We start from the raw sequence: 12,960 nt of genomic DNA, 5'->3' as shown, positions 1-12,960 counted from the left end.
CATGTGTCTTTAGTTGTCGGGATGCATAAGCTATCACCTTTCCACGCTGCATGAGTACACAGCCTAAACCCTGATTCGAAGCATTGCAGTAAACTACGAAGTCCTCTGTTCCCTCTGGTAGTGATAGTATTGGAGCACTACAGAGAGCTCGCTTCAGAGTTCGGAAGGCAACCTCCTGCTTTTCTGTCCATTCAAATGGTACGCCCTTCTGTGCAAGCAGGGTAAGTGGCTTGGCTATTCTGGAGAAGTTCTGAATGAATCTTCTGTAATAGCCTGCGAGACCTAAAAATTGACGAATTTATGTGGGTGTCGCTGGGACCGCCCATCCTTCTATGGCTTTAACCTTAGAAGGGTCCACATGTATCCCTTCTTGGCTGACAACATGACCTAAAAAGTTTACGCTTCGGAGCCAAAACTCACACTTGGAGAGTTTTGCATATAACTTTTCAGTTCGTAGGGTTTCCAATATTTGTCGGAGATGTCGGCTATGCTCTTCTTCGCTTCGAGAATAGACTAGGATATCGTCGATGAAAACAATGACAAAATTGTCGAGGAATGGTCGGCATATTCGATTCATCAGGTCCATGAATGCGGCAGGGGCATTCGTTAGACCGAAGGGCATTACAACAAATTCGTAATGCCCATAGCGAGTTTAAAAAACGGTTTTGGGGATATCCTCTTCCCGGACTTTGAGTTGGTGATATCCGGATCGCAGATCTATCTTAGAGAAGTAACTTGCTCCTTGGAGCTGGTCGAATAGATCGTCGATTCGCAGAAGTGGGTAGCGATTTTTAATAGTGAGCTTGTTCAGTTCTCTGTAATCAATACACATCCTAAAGGATCCGTCCTTTTTCTTAACAAAGAGGACCGAAGCTCCCCAGGGTGAGAAGCTAGGTCAGATGAATCCTTTGCTCAAGAGTTTGCTAAGTTGGCTTGACAGTTCTTACATCCCCGTAGGAGCCAACCTATAGGGTGATTTGGCAATGGGCGTAGCTCCCGGCACCAGGTCAATTCGGAACTCAACTTGTCTTTCTGGGGGTATCCCCGGAAGATCTTCAGGAAAGACATCCGGGAAGTCGCAAGCCACTGGGATGTCTCGAATATTGACCTCTTCCTTGGACTTATCCACTATGTGTGCCAGAAACACCAAATCCTTCTTTTGTAGATACTTATGTGCCTTAATGCACGAGATAAGACGAAGGTTCATACTGGGTTTGTCCCCGTATATAATTAGGGTTTCGTGGTTACGGAGATGAAGGCAAACGACCTTCTCGCAACACAAAATTTCGGCATGATGGGGGCTCAACCAGTCCATGCCGACAATCACATCAAAACTCCTAATAGTTATATGCATCAAGTTTATTTGAAAGGCATGTTGATTTAAAGTTAGGGTACATCCTACATAGATTTCCCCAGCTAATTCTGTTTTCCCATTAGCCATCTCCACCGTAAAGGTTTCATTAAGATTTTGGGGTTGTTGTTTTATCAACTGTTTGAATTTATTACTCACAAAGCTTCGCTCTGCTCCGGTATCAAATAGGATGCATGTATATAAGTGGTTAAGGAGAAACGTATCCGTGATGACAGCGGGATCCTGAACCGCTTCTCCTTGTCCCATAGTCAGCACTCTTCCAGCTGCTCCTGTCACCTGGGTGTTTGCATTGGGACAATTCCGCCTGAAATGACCGGTCTTCCCGCACCCATAACAGGTATAATTGGCTCCATCCTTTGTGTTGTTGTTGTTGTTTTGTTGTTGTTGTTGTTGTTGTTGTTGGGCATCTGGTTTTATGGAAACTGGGTCCTACAATACTTTGTTGTATGGCCCTTCCGGTTGCATCTTGTGCACATCATCTCTCTGCATTCCCTGTGGTGAGGGTAGTTACATTTGTTACACTTGGGAAGATTCCCTGTTGTCTGCTCCATCTCCAAATGTCGATACCCCAGGGAGGGGTAGGGCCGTTAGGGCCCATTCGGTGAGCTGGCACCCTCAGTGTCCGAATCATCGCTGCTGTCGCCACACGACTCTTCCTCTTCAATGTATGTCATAGGTTCTGCAGGTCCCTCTTCGATTTTCTCTTCTTCCATGGGATCCTCTTCAGGCTCCTCGTCGGATTCCTCTAGCCATCCGTTATTCCCCTGATTGGGGAAATATGGATCTCCAGGGAGATGGAACCCAGCCATACCGACTGCAAGGGGGGGTATATCAATAAACTATTATTAATCCTAAAATATTTTTAGTTGTTATAAAAATCGGGTTGATGTGCTCTTCTTGTTCAACAATAGGGTATGCCTTAGGTTTACTGACCATCGCGATCATTCCAGGGCATGTGATAGTCGTACTACGAAGAAATGTAGTTGATCAGGCTACATTCATCCCTAATACAACTGTGAACAGTCCTGGCTTAACCGGGATGTCAGGTTCTCCCAATCATCTTATTTGATTTGTTATTATGTTCATTTTTCTAAGTCGTACAAATAAGAGTGTTTATTAGCACATTTTATTTGTTTTGTTCAGAGTTATTTAGTCCCTTGCTGGGTTTATAGTTGCATATCAATGTGTGGTTAGATATGCCAGTTCACTATAAACAGAGCTTTGATACCAACCTGTCACACCCCCGAACCAGACGGCGGAAACGTCCGAGGGCTCGCGTGACTTAAATTGAAATATCATCACAATGAATATACATGAAACATAACACATTCATCACCAAACATTACATAGTACAACTGGCATTGTTTACATCAAGTACAAGGTTTACATTACATGATCCCAAAATATAAAGTGTTTGATGATTAGCAACTACAAAAGAAACTTTCAACACACTGGATGCTTCCTTGTTCTAACGATTACATGAGAATACAAGTTATTTTGAAAACGGTCAACATATATAATGTTGGTGAGTTCATAAGTATGTTTGATGTAAAATAGTTTATGTCGTTCATAAGTATGTTTGAAGTAAAATAGTTTATGTCGTTCGTAAAACCCAGAAAATCCGATATTTTCTGTAATAAGACTTTTCATGAAAATGTTGTGATGATCCTGTAAGTATATGTGTGAATGATTTCAAAACGTGCATAAATGAGTAGTTTTGCATTATAGTTTTTGAAATACAAGTGAATAATATTTTTTTCCTCGGAAAACCCGATGTTTTCCGATAAAAAGTTATGATTGTCTTGTATTATTGTATCGTCACAGCGAATGAATATGATTCCCCTTGATTACTTAAATGATATCGGATTTCTATGTGAGTCGTTATAACCATGAATGATAATGACTAGTTCGACTGTCTTGGCATTCTAATGAACACCGGAATTGATCTTAAGACTTTGTCACCCTAGACTGGCCGAGTCTAACTGTAGCGAACAGCTTAGGTGTGGGGGAGTCACCCCCGTATAGATCATCTATACACAAACTCTCGCTCTCCCTTCAGGAGACTTTGATTACAACTACAGACTACGACCGACACTTATTGGTGTCACCCGTTATTACTCACTTAATCCACATGAATTTGATTAACCTTGATTAATGATCTGATTCTAGTTTACTTGAAGAGAAGGTAAGCCTAACAGACGAGGAGAAGAGGACTACTAGGCCCTACTAATTTCGTATGTTATTTAAGGCTGTCGAGTATACGAAAGGCGCGTTGGCCCATTTCACATAAGGTTTATTTGGACCTTACTAGGAATGCTAATGGGCCACTGAGGCCCAATAGCATGTAAAAGCCATTGAGGGTCCCTTAAGCATGTAATTGGGTCACAAGAGGCCCAATAACATGTATAATTTATGTTGGGGCCAAAAGTCATGTTAATGGGTCACGAAGGCCCAATAAGCATGATTAGAATCTCTCAAGCCCCAAATTTAGAATGTTTACTTGTTTTGTATAGTATTAGTGTTGCGAGCTGTTTAATCGATATGTCGTAAAAATCACGAATTTGTTTTATAACGATTCATGGATTTATAAAAATTAGTTATTTTTCTATTTAAAACCCATAAGTTATTAAGTTTTGTATATTTTGACCCAATTATTTTATTATTAACATAATTGACCCAAAAATATTAGTTTGACCTATTTAGCCCTTTATTTTGGTAAAGTTGGCAATTTTAGTCCTTTTTATAAAAAAAATGACATATTAGGTCCTTGAACTATTTTTCTTGACATTTTTGACCCAAACACTTATTTAAATAATGTTTTAAGCCCAAGAGTAATTTTTTGGAAAGTTTCAACCCTTTAGTTAAAAGATTTACATTTTAATCCACACTTTTCGCAATTTTTACACTTTTTACCCAAAATCCAAAATCTTTGCATTTTCAATCCTTTTTGGCAAATAAGGTCATTTTAACCCCAGAAATAGATTTATTTACTTTTCTACCTACTGCTTTGAGAAATTTACCATTTCAGCCCCTTAAAAACCATATTTTTCGCAACTTTGGGCCTATGGGTCGAAAAGCCCAAAATTTTAGCCCAATAGGCTACAATTTACATTTTTAGTCCTTTGAAAAGCATAATGTTCATAAAAAGTTCTATTTTAACTGTTTTGACATTTTGAGCCTTGTAAAAACCGTAAATGACAACTTTTTCCCAAACTTTTGTTTATTTGACAAAAAATAGTCCAATAATGAGTTTTATGTTGTAGTGTGTTATTTTAAAGCTTGTATAGTAGTTTATCTTGACATGATAAGTGAAATATGACCTAGATCACATATTTTTCCTCCTTGAACTATAGATCTCGAAATATCTTTCATTTTTAGCACATATTTACGACAAAAACACAAGAAATCACACATAACATACAAATACACATAGATCTTCACATTTTACTTGTATTCTCCCCCATGAATCATATGAAAACCGAAAATAGAGGGGTATGAACTCACCTTTGCTTGTTGTTTTCGATTTGAAGAAAGAAATGGAAGAGTTTGATGCTATTCTCGGCCCTAGCAAGCTTTTTTGGGTGGATCTCGAACTTAGTATGTTTCTAGGAGTATGATCATGAATTTAAAGTGGTAAGAAGAGTGAATGAGTGTAGAAAGGAAATATGTTTGCAAGATCTTACCACTAGAGTGTAGCTTGAAGTGATCTTTGGATGAAATCCCTCTTGAAGCCCTTACAATTCTCGAAGGTTTGAATGGAGGATGAAGAGTTGTTTTCTTTGAGAGTGTTTAGGAAGATTTTTAGTGAGATGTGTGTGTTTATGTGTTTGGCCGAGAAGAAGAAGAGAGGGGGAAAAGAGAGAGAAGATGATTTGACATGCATGGAAGTATGGGATTTTCAAGCTTGGTTACATGGTAAATAATATGGAGGTGGCAATGCCACACAAATCCTCCATTTTCTCTTTTTTTTTAAACTTGTGGGCCGAAAATGGGCTTAAGGAAAGGAGTAGTGTAATAATTTGAGCCCATTCTTGTTTTGTTCGAAAACATGTAGCCCATAAGGAAAAATTCTCGGCCCATTGGGCCCTTAAGCGTATTCACGGCCCCATTTGTATAAAAGAATGGGTTTTATGGCCCATTAAGGTCCATTAAAGGTAATCTAGTCCATTTTAGGCTTATAAGGCCCAAAAAGGTTAAGTCTCATGAAAGTGAGCCCAATGAGAGCCCATTTAGGAGTTCTAAGCCCAAAATAGTCACATTGGAAGTTTATTGGCCCATTAGGCCCAATAAGAAAATCCTAGTCCATAATGGACTTAAACCGGGATTTTTAGGGTTTCCAATCTTTTGTTGACTATTTGAAGTGTTGTATAGAGTGTTTGATGGAATTTTTTTGTCATTGATTAAGCATCATACATGCTTTCAAGTTTTAGTTACAATGTTATCCTTGTTTAATGTTTACAAAGCATTAGAATTCCTAATTGTGACACTGGAACAAAGGACTTAGGATGTAAATATTCTAAGAAACAACAGACTGGGAAGTCTCCAATTCCAGTCAACAAGGATGAAACCTTGAAGACTGTGAGTTATGGAAAACTGTTGGTGAAATACTCAAGAGACCTTTTGTTCCAATCAAAATCTCTTCACCAAGTCCTAAACAACGGAGACAATTGTAAAGCAAAATAATGTCTCTAAAGACAAGGGAAAAGGGAAAATTGATGTCTCTAAAGAACAAGGTCCAACTGTAGTCCATCCTTCAAAACCCAAAGTGGTTAAGACTAAAAATAATGACAAGGATAGGAAGACCAAGAGAGTACCAAAGGCTAAGCCAAGCCAAAGGAAGACTAGACATACCAGTCCTCCCAAAACTTCAAGGACTCAAAGAACCTCTCCTTCCAATCATGGTTTCTCAAATTCTGGATTTCCAAACCCAACTGGAACTAACTATCAGAATAATTTCAGACCTAACAATCTTCCTGATTTGTCTAAAATGATGAGAATAAGACCTGTTCAAACCAACCCTTTCATGTATCAGAATAGTAATTACCCTATGAATTCTATTCTTGGTCCATATTGTGGTTTTTCTCCGTCCATAGGAGGGAATCACATGTTTGGGGGAAACTCTGGGTTTCCAATGATCAATCAATTCGGGGGAAATACCCATTTTCCCATGTTTGATCAATTTGGAATGCCTGTGAAGTATGGATTTCCCTCTCTAGGAATTCCTACTCAGCTCACCAACTCTCCATTCTTCCCACATACCAAATCTCAAAAGAAGACCACTAAAAAGGTCAAAACCAAGGTCTCTAAAAATCAAGCAAAACCCAACGTGGTTGATGCAAAACATGAAAAGACTGTCCCAACTCCCACAAGTCCGAAGGAAGCTAACACTCAAGGACCCAAACAAACATGGGTACCTAAACCTTCTCACTAAATGTAAGTTTTTTGTGCCAGGGTACCACACGATGATACATGGTACATTGACAGTGGATGCTCCAGGCACATGACCGGGCACAGAGGATATCTCAGAGACTTCAAGATCACAACGCCAGGTCAGTATGTTACTTTTGGAAACAACATGAAGGGAGAAGTTATGAGACATGGAATCATATCAAACGGGAACTTTACTGTTAAGCTTGTAGTGTATGTAGATGGTCTTAAACATAACCTTATCAGTGTTGCACAACTGTGTGACAATGATCATGAGGTCTTGTTCACCAAAACCAAGAGTTTGATTATGGATACCAACAAGTGCATCCATGTTGATTCCCCACGAAATGGGAACATGTATCCTCTTGATATTGAACTAATTGAGGGAACCCCAGATATTTGTCTTCTTTCCAAAGCTACCTCTGACATCAGTTGGTTGTGGCATAGAAGACTCTCCCACCTCAAATTTGGTTATATCAACAAACTCATTGGAAAGGATCTTGTGAGAGGACTACCATTCTTAAAACTTGACAATGATATACTTTGTGCTGCCTGTGAACAAGGCAAAATTTCCAAATATCCACACAAAAGTATAACAGAACACAATGTATCTGAACCTCTTCAGCTTATACATATTGATCTGTGTGGTCCCGCTACAGTTCCTAGCTTAAGTGGTAAGAGATACATTCTTGTGATTATGGACGACCACACCAAATTCACTTAGGTGTACTTTCTGCGAAACAAATCTAAAACCACCAATGAGCTAATTAACTTCATTCGCTACATAGAAGTTAGGGTAGGCAAGCCACTTAGAAGACTGAGAAGTGACAATGGTGGTGAATTCAAGAACAACGCCTTAGATAGATTTCTTGTATCCAAAGGCATCGAGCACAATTTTTCTGCACCCTACACTCCACAACAGAATGGTGTAGTTGAACGGAAGAACCGGACACTATGTGAAGCTCCTCGATCAATGTTGATCTTTGCAAATCTACCACAATACTTCTGGGCTGAAGCCAGAACAGCCGCCTATTTCACTCAAAACAGATCCCTAATCAACAACAGGCTTGAAGTCACTCCCTATGTAGCATTGAACAAGAGGAAGCCCAACGTCAAATTCTTTCACATCTTTGGTTGTCGTTGCTACATCAAGAACAATAGGGATCATCTAGGGAAATGTGCACCCAACGCTGATGAAGGTATCTTTCTTGGATATTGTCTTCATGCTGCAGCCTATAGAGTTCTAAACAAAAGAACCAGGGTGATAGAGGAAAGCAGTGATGTCACTTTTGATGAAAGTTATGTAAGGGTTCTGGATCCAAACCACTTTGGTCCTTAAATGGTAGTACCATTATAAAATGAATCAACCATCACCTGCTAATGCTTATACTCCAGTCCATGCTATTGAAGTAGATTTTGATTTCCTCTTTCCAACTCAACCTTCTGCCCTAGAATCAGAAAAGCTCACGAAAACAGCTTCTCCTGATGTCTCTCAACCTACTCAATCGTCAAAAGTCTCAAGTTCCACCAAAGCTCCGGTTGAGGGGGAACCATCTTCGAATGACTCTATTCCTAAAAGTCATTTAGAATCTTCTGAACCTTATTCCCCAAACTCCCATCAATCTGGACCAGTCATAACACCAGTCACTGCATCTTTTTGAGGGGGAACCACCTTTGAACGGTTCCATTCTTAAAGGTACTTTATAATCCTCCCAACCATCCAGTCCATGGTTTCAGGGGGAACCCCACTCGACTGGTTCCATTCCCTTAAGTTCCTTCACATCTACTCCATCTGTTGAATTCAAGCATGCAATAGTTGAGGGGGAACCACCCGTTTCAGGTAGTTCTGGACTCTTCCAAAACGATCTTTTTGAAGGAAAATTCACTTCTGACTACCCTCCTCGTCCAAGAGAACAATATGAGGTAGTTTGCACTCCTCAAATCCATAAGCAAGCTTGCCTCACAAAATGGACAAAGGATCATCTAGTCGATCAAATCATTGGTGATCTAGATTCTGGAGTAGTAACTCGTTTAGCAACTAAGAATGAATGTCTATATGGAAGCTTTCTATCCATGATAGAGCCTAAAGGAATCAAAGAGGCTTTACAAGATGCAGATTGGGTAAAAGCAATGCAAGAAGAGTTAGCTGAATTTGAACGCAACAACGTGTGGGACTTAGTGCCAACGCTAGAAGGAGTATCAGTTGTTGGTTGCAGATGGGTCTACAGGAACAAAAGTGATGAAAATGGAGTCACCATCAGGAACAAAGCCAGACTGGTTGTCAAAGGATACTCGCAACAAGAAGGCAGACTATGATGAAACCTTTACTCATGTTGCAAGGATAGAAGCCATTAGGATTTTCTTGGCATTTGCTACACACAAGAATTTTAAGGTCTACCAAATGGATGTGCAGTGTGCATTCTTGAATGGAGAAATCGATAGGGATGTTTAGGTTCAACAACCTCCTGAATTTGAAGATCCAAAGTTCCCCAACCATTGCTACAAGCTTCAAAAGGCGGTCTATGGATTGAAGCAAGCCCCAAGAGCATGGTATGGAACCTTGTCCAAGTTCTTAGAAGATTCCAAGTTTCAAAGAGGTTCCATCGATCCCACTCTATTTAGGAAAATCCACAACAACCATCTGATTGTCGTGCAAATCTACGTCGACGACATCATATTCGGTTCAACCAGCAAGGACCTTAGTGATGAGTTCACTGAGTTGATGAAAAGCAAATTTAGAATGAGTATGATGGGTGAGCTCAACTACTTCCTAGGTCTACAAGTTCGTCAATCTCCTAAGGGAATCTTCATTGGTCAAGAGAAGTACATCAAAAATCTGTTGAAGAGATACTCCATGGAGAACGCATCAACTGCAAAGACACCAATGTCTACTTCCTACAAGCTTGATTTAGACCTTGATGGAAAATCTGTAGATCAGAAGCACTACAGAGGAATGATTGGCTCATTACTGTACCTTACAGCTAGTCGACCAGACATCATGTTTTCAATATGTCTGTGTGCACGCTTTCAAGCCAATCCAAAGGAATCACACCTCATAGCAGTCAAAAGAATATTCAAATATCTGAAAGGAACTACTTCTCTGGGTCTATTCTATCCTGCTAAAGGCAACTTCTATCTCCAAGCCTTTACTGACTCAGATTATGGAGGATGTAAGCTCGACAGAAAGAGCACTTCTGGTAGTTGTCAATTCTTAGGAGGCAGATTGGTCAGCTGGACCTCAAAGAAGCAAACATGTGTTTCAACCTCTACTGCTTAAGCTGAATACGTTGCTGCTGCCAACTGTTGTTCTCAAGTGCTATGGATGCAAACACAACTGAGCGATTATGGATTCAAAATGCAACAGATCCCAATCTATTGTGACTCTAAGAGTGAATTTGCAATCTCTCACAATCCAGTCAACCACTCAATGACCAAGCACATTGATATCAGGTATCACTTCCTTAAAGATAATATTCAAAAAGGTCATATTGAGCTTCATTTTGTTCCTACAGAAGAAGAGACTACAGATGTGTTCACCAAAGCTCTGGATGAATCCAAGTTCTTACACTTTCTAGGACGACTTGGCATGCTTAATCCAGATTCTCTAGGCATTTGAATTTTTTTTTAAAAGAAAACTCCAAAAATATTTTATTTTCTAATTTATTGTATTTTTGCTTTACTTTTCCAAAAAAAAAAGATTTTATAGTTTTACTTTACATAAGAGAAAACTACAAAAAGATTTTATTTTCTGTATTGTATCTTTACTTTTAAAAGAAAAAAAAATACCAAAAAGATTTTATCTTTATTTTTGTTAGGAAAATGCAAGTTGTCATCACAACTATGCAAATGAAGAAGGTTAGTTGCTCGACACTTTAATGATTTTTCAAAATACTAAATTTTGTGGTTCTTCAGTTTGCTTCAGTATACAACTAATATTGGTACTTCAGTGACCATTAACAAGCTTCATGGTTATACTCTACTTAGAGTTATAACATACATCAAGTACTAATGTTATGTGGGATAATTTAAGGCGAACTCTAAGGTTTAGTTAAGCCAATGTGTTATAGTATATTTGTGGCTTCCCTGTCCTAGTGAACTCATGAGACAAAAACACGAACTTGTGTGGTTTGAGGGACATAAAAAGTTTTGCTTTGTGAATATCTATACCCAATAAAAAGCTTCTTAGTTAAAACAAAGAGAGTCAAGTTCCAAGTTTATCTGTTTCATTTCTGCACTTTGAGTCTAGTTATATATTAAATAAGTTATAGTTTAGGAGTGGAGTCAATCTGTGACCTATGAGAACTCGGCCAGTAAACCCCACGGGATATTGAAAATCTGTCCACCTGCAGTACATTAACGCGGATCGGAGCGGGAAGAAGTCCGCTACATGGGTTTTCATAGAAAGTCATGGACTCCATTAGTGACCTAAGAGATTCCGAACACTCCAATGAATTTCTTAGAAAGTCACGAACTAAAGTACAAATAGAAGTAAAGCTAAGAATTATTTGCTTGTGTACTTTGTCAAAGTTAGAGTTATAAGAAAAGGTTCAACAAAAAAAATTTTAAAAAAATTAAAAAATAAATCAAAAAATAAATCAAAAATAAAAAATAAAAAAAGTGTAGTTATATTCTTAGGTCAACTATTATATATATTATATTTTCTTCTGAAGTCGTGTCACTTGGAATTTGGCGATACATTTGGAACGAAAGGGGTCAATAAAAAGGTATAGGTGGTAGGAATGCCAAAAATGAATGTTGTTCAAAATAAGTGGGGAACGTTTATGAGGATTGTCAGTATTTAGGGCTTGGGAAGTAAGTAAGCCTTAGACACAAATATACGCATTGCGGTGAGACATAATTGGTGAGTACAAATCGGGTTATTCTGTGTGATGTTAAGGAATTCAAAACATAATAATCCACAAGGGAATTCTTTACAACGTGAAGTGAAGAATCAAACACATAATTTAGTTGCTTGATAAATCTGTAAGTAACAGCAAGATAATCCTCAATGCCTCTAAATCATTCAATAAGTGTTTCCTTAAAGTTCATGTTTCCACATACACACACTTCACTGCATTTTACTATTCCCTTCTCAGATTCTCTATTTATATGCACACATATCACTTTCAAAGTTAGATTATTCAGTGTTTGCACTTTTATACTTTATGTTTAACTCATGCCTTAGAATCTAGCAGCTAAGTTAGATAGAGAAAATCACTTACTTGATCATGGAACATCCTTAGCCAAGTGGAGCATCTTATGACAATGGATCATCCTCTTCAAGAAAACCATATGTGTTTGTCTTGGTTTATGGAGCATTCTTATATATTGTGAAGAAGGTCATTATCAAAGGCTTTAAAGAACCATCTTGAAGCAACTTCGTGCACTTGGACCAACATGGAACAACTTCTACTACATGGACCACAGTTGGAGCAACAACATACAACTTGGACCATCTTGGACCATCTCCTCATCTTTGGACCAAGTGGTCGAATGAATGAAACATCTTCGTTCATTTTGATCATCTTAAGGCATGTTGGACTATCTTCATCAACTTGATCATCTTGAGGCATCTTAGACCATCCTCATTAACTTGATCATCTTGAGGCATCTTGGCACATCTTCATCATCTCGATCAACTAGAAGTACCCTGGAGCAATTTCACCAACTTGAAGGATCTTGATCACTTGGACCAGCTTGGCGCATCGTTAGTCATTTGGAGCATGTACAAAAACGTTGGACCATGTTCAACAACATTGGAGCATGATCAAGAAAATTGGCACATGATCAACAACTTGAGACATCATCAGTCACTTGATGCATCACGCCCATGTGACTCATTAAGTCAACATAGAGCATAATAAATATGCCATGTACGTTTTGAATAGGCCATACACGTTTTTTAATGAGCCATGCACGTTTCATGTAGACCATGCACATCTCAAGTAGGTTATGCACATGTCAAGTATGTCATGCACGTTTCGAGTAGGTCTTTCCTTAGGTGTCATGCACATTTCGAAGATATCATCCATGCATGCACCACCTTTTCTTTCTTGATTCTCAAGGCATCATTCTCGCGCTCGCGACTCAAGTTGAAATTCTCCTATTTATACTTGAGTACCATCCAAGCCTTATGGGCCCACAAGTTGGCCCATGCAAGC

This window comes from Lactuca virosa, chromosome 1 (genome assembly GCF_052849685.1).
Source record: "Lactuca virosa cultivar CGN04683 chromosome 1, Lactuca_virosa_CGN04683_v6, whole genome shotgun sequence".
Lineage (NCBI taxonomy): Eukaryota > Viridiplantae > Streptophyta > Magnoliopsida > Asterales > Asteraceae > Lactuca > Lactuca virosa.
Note: the sequence above shows the minus strand (reverse complement) of the source record.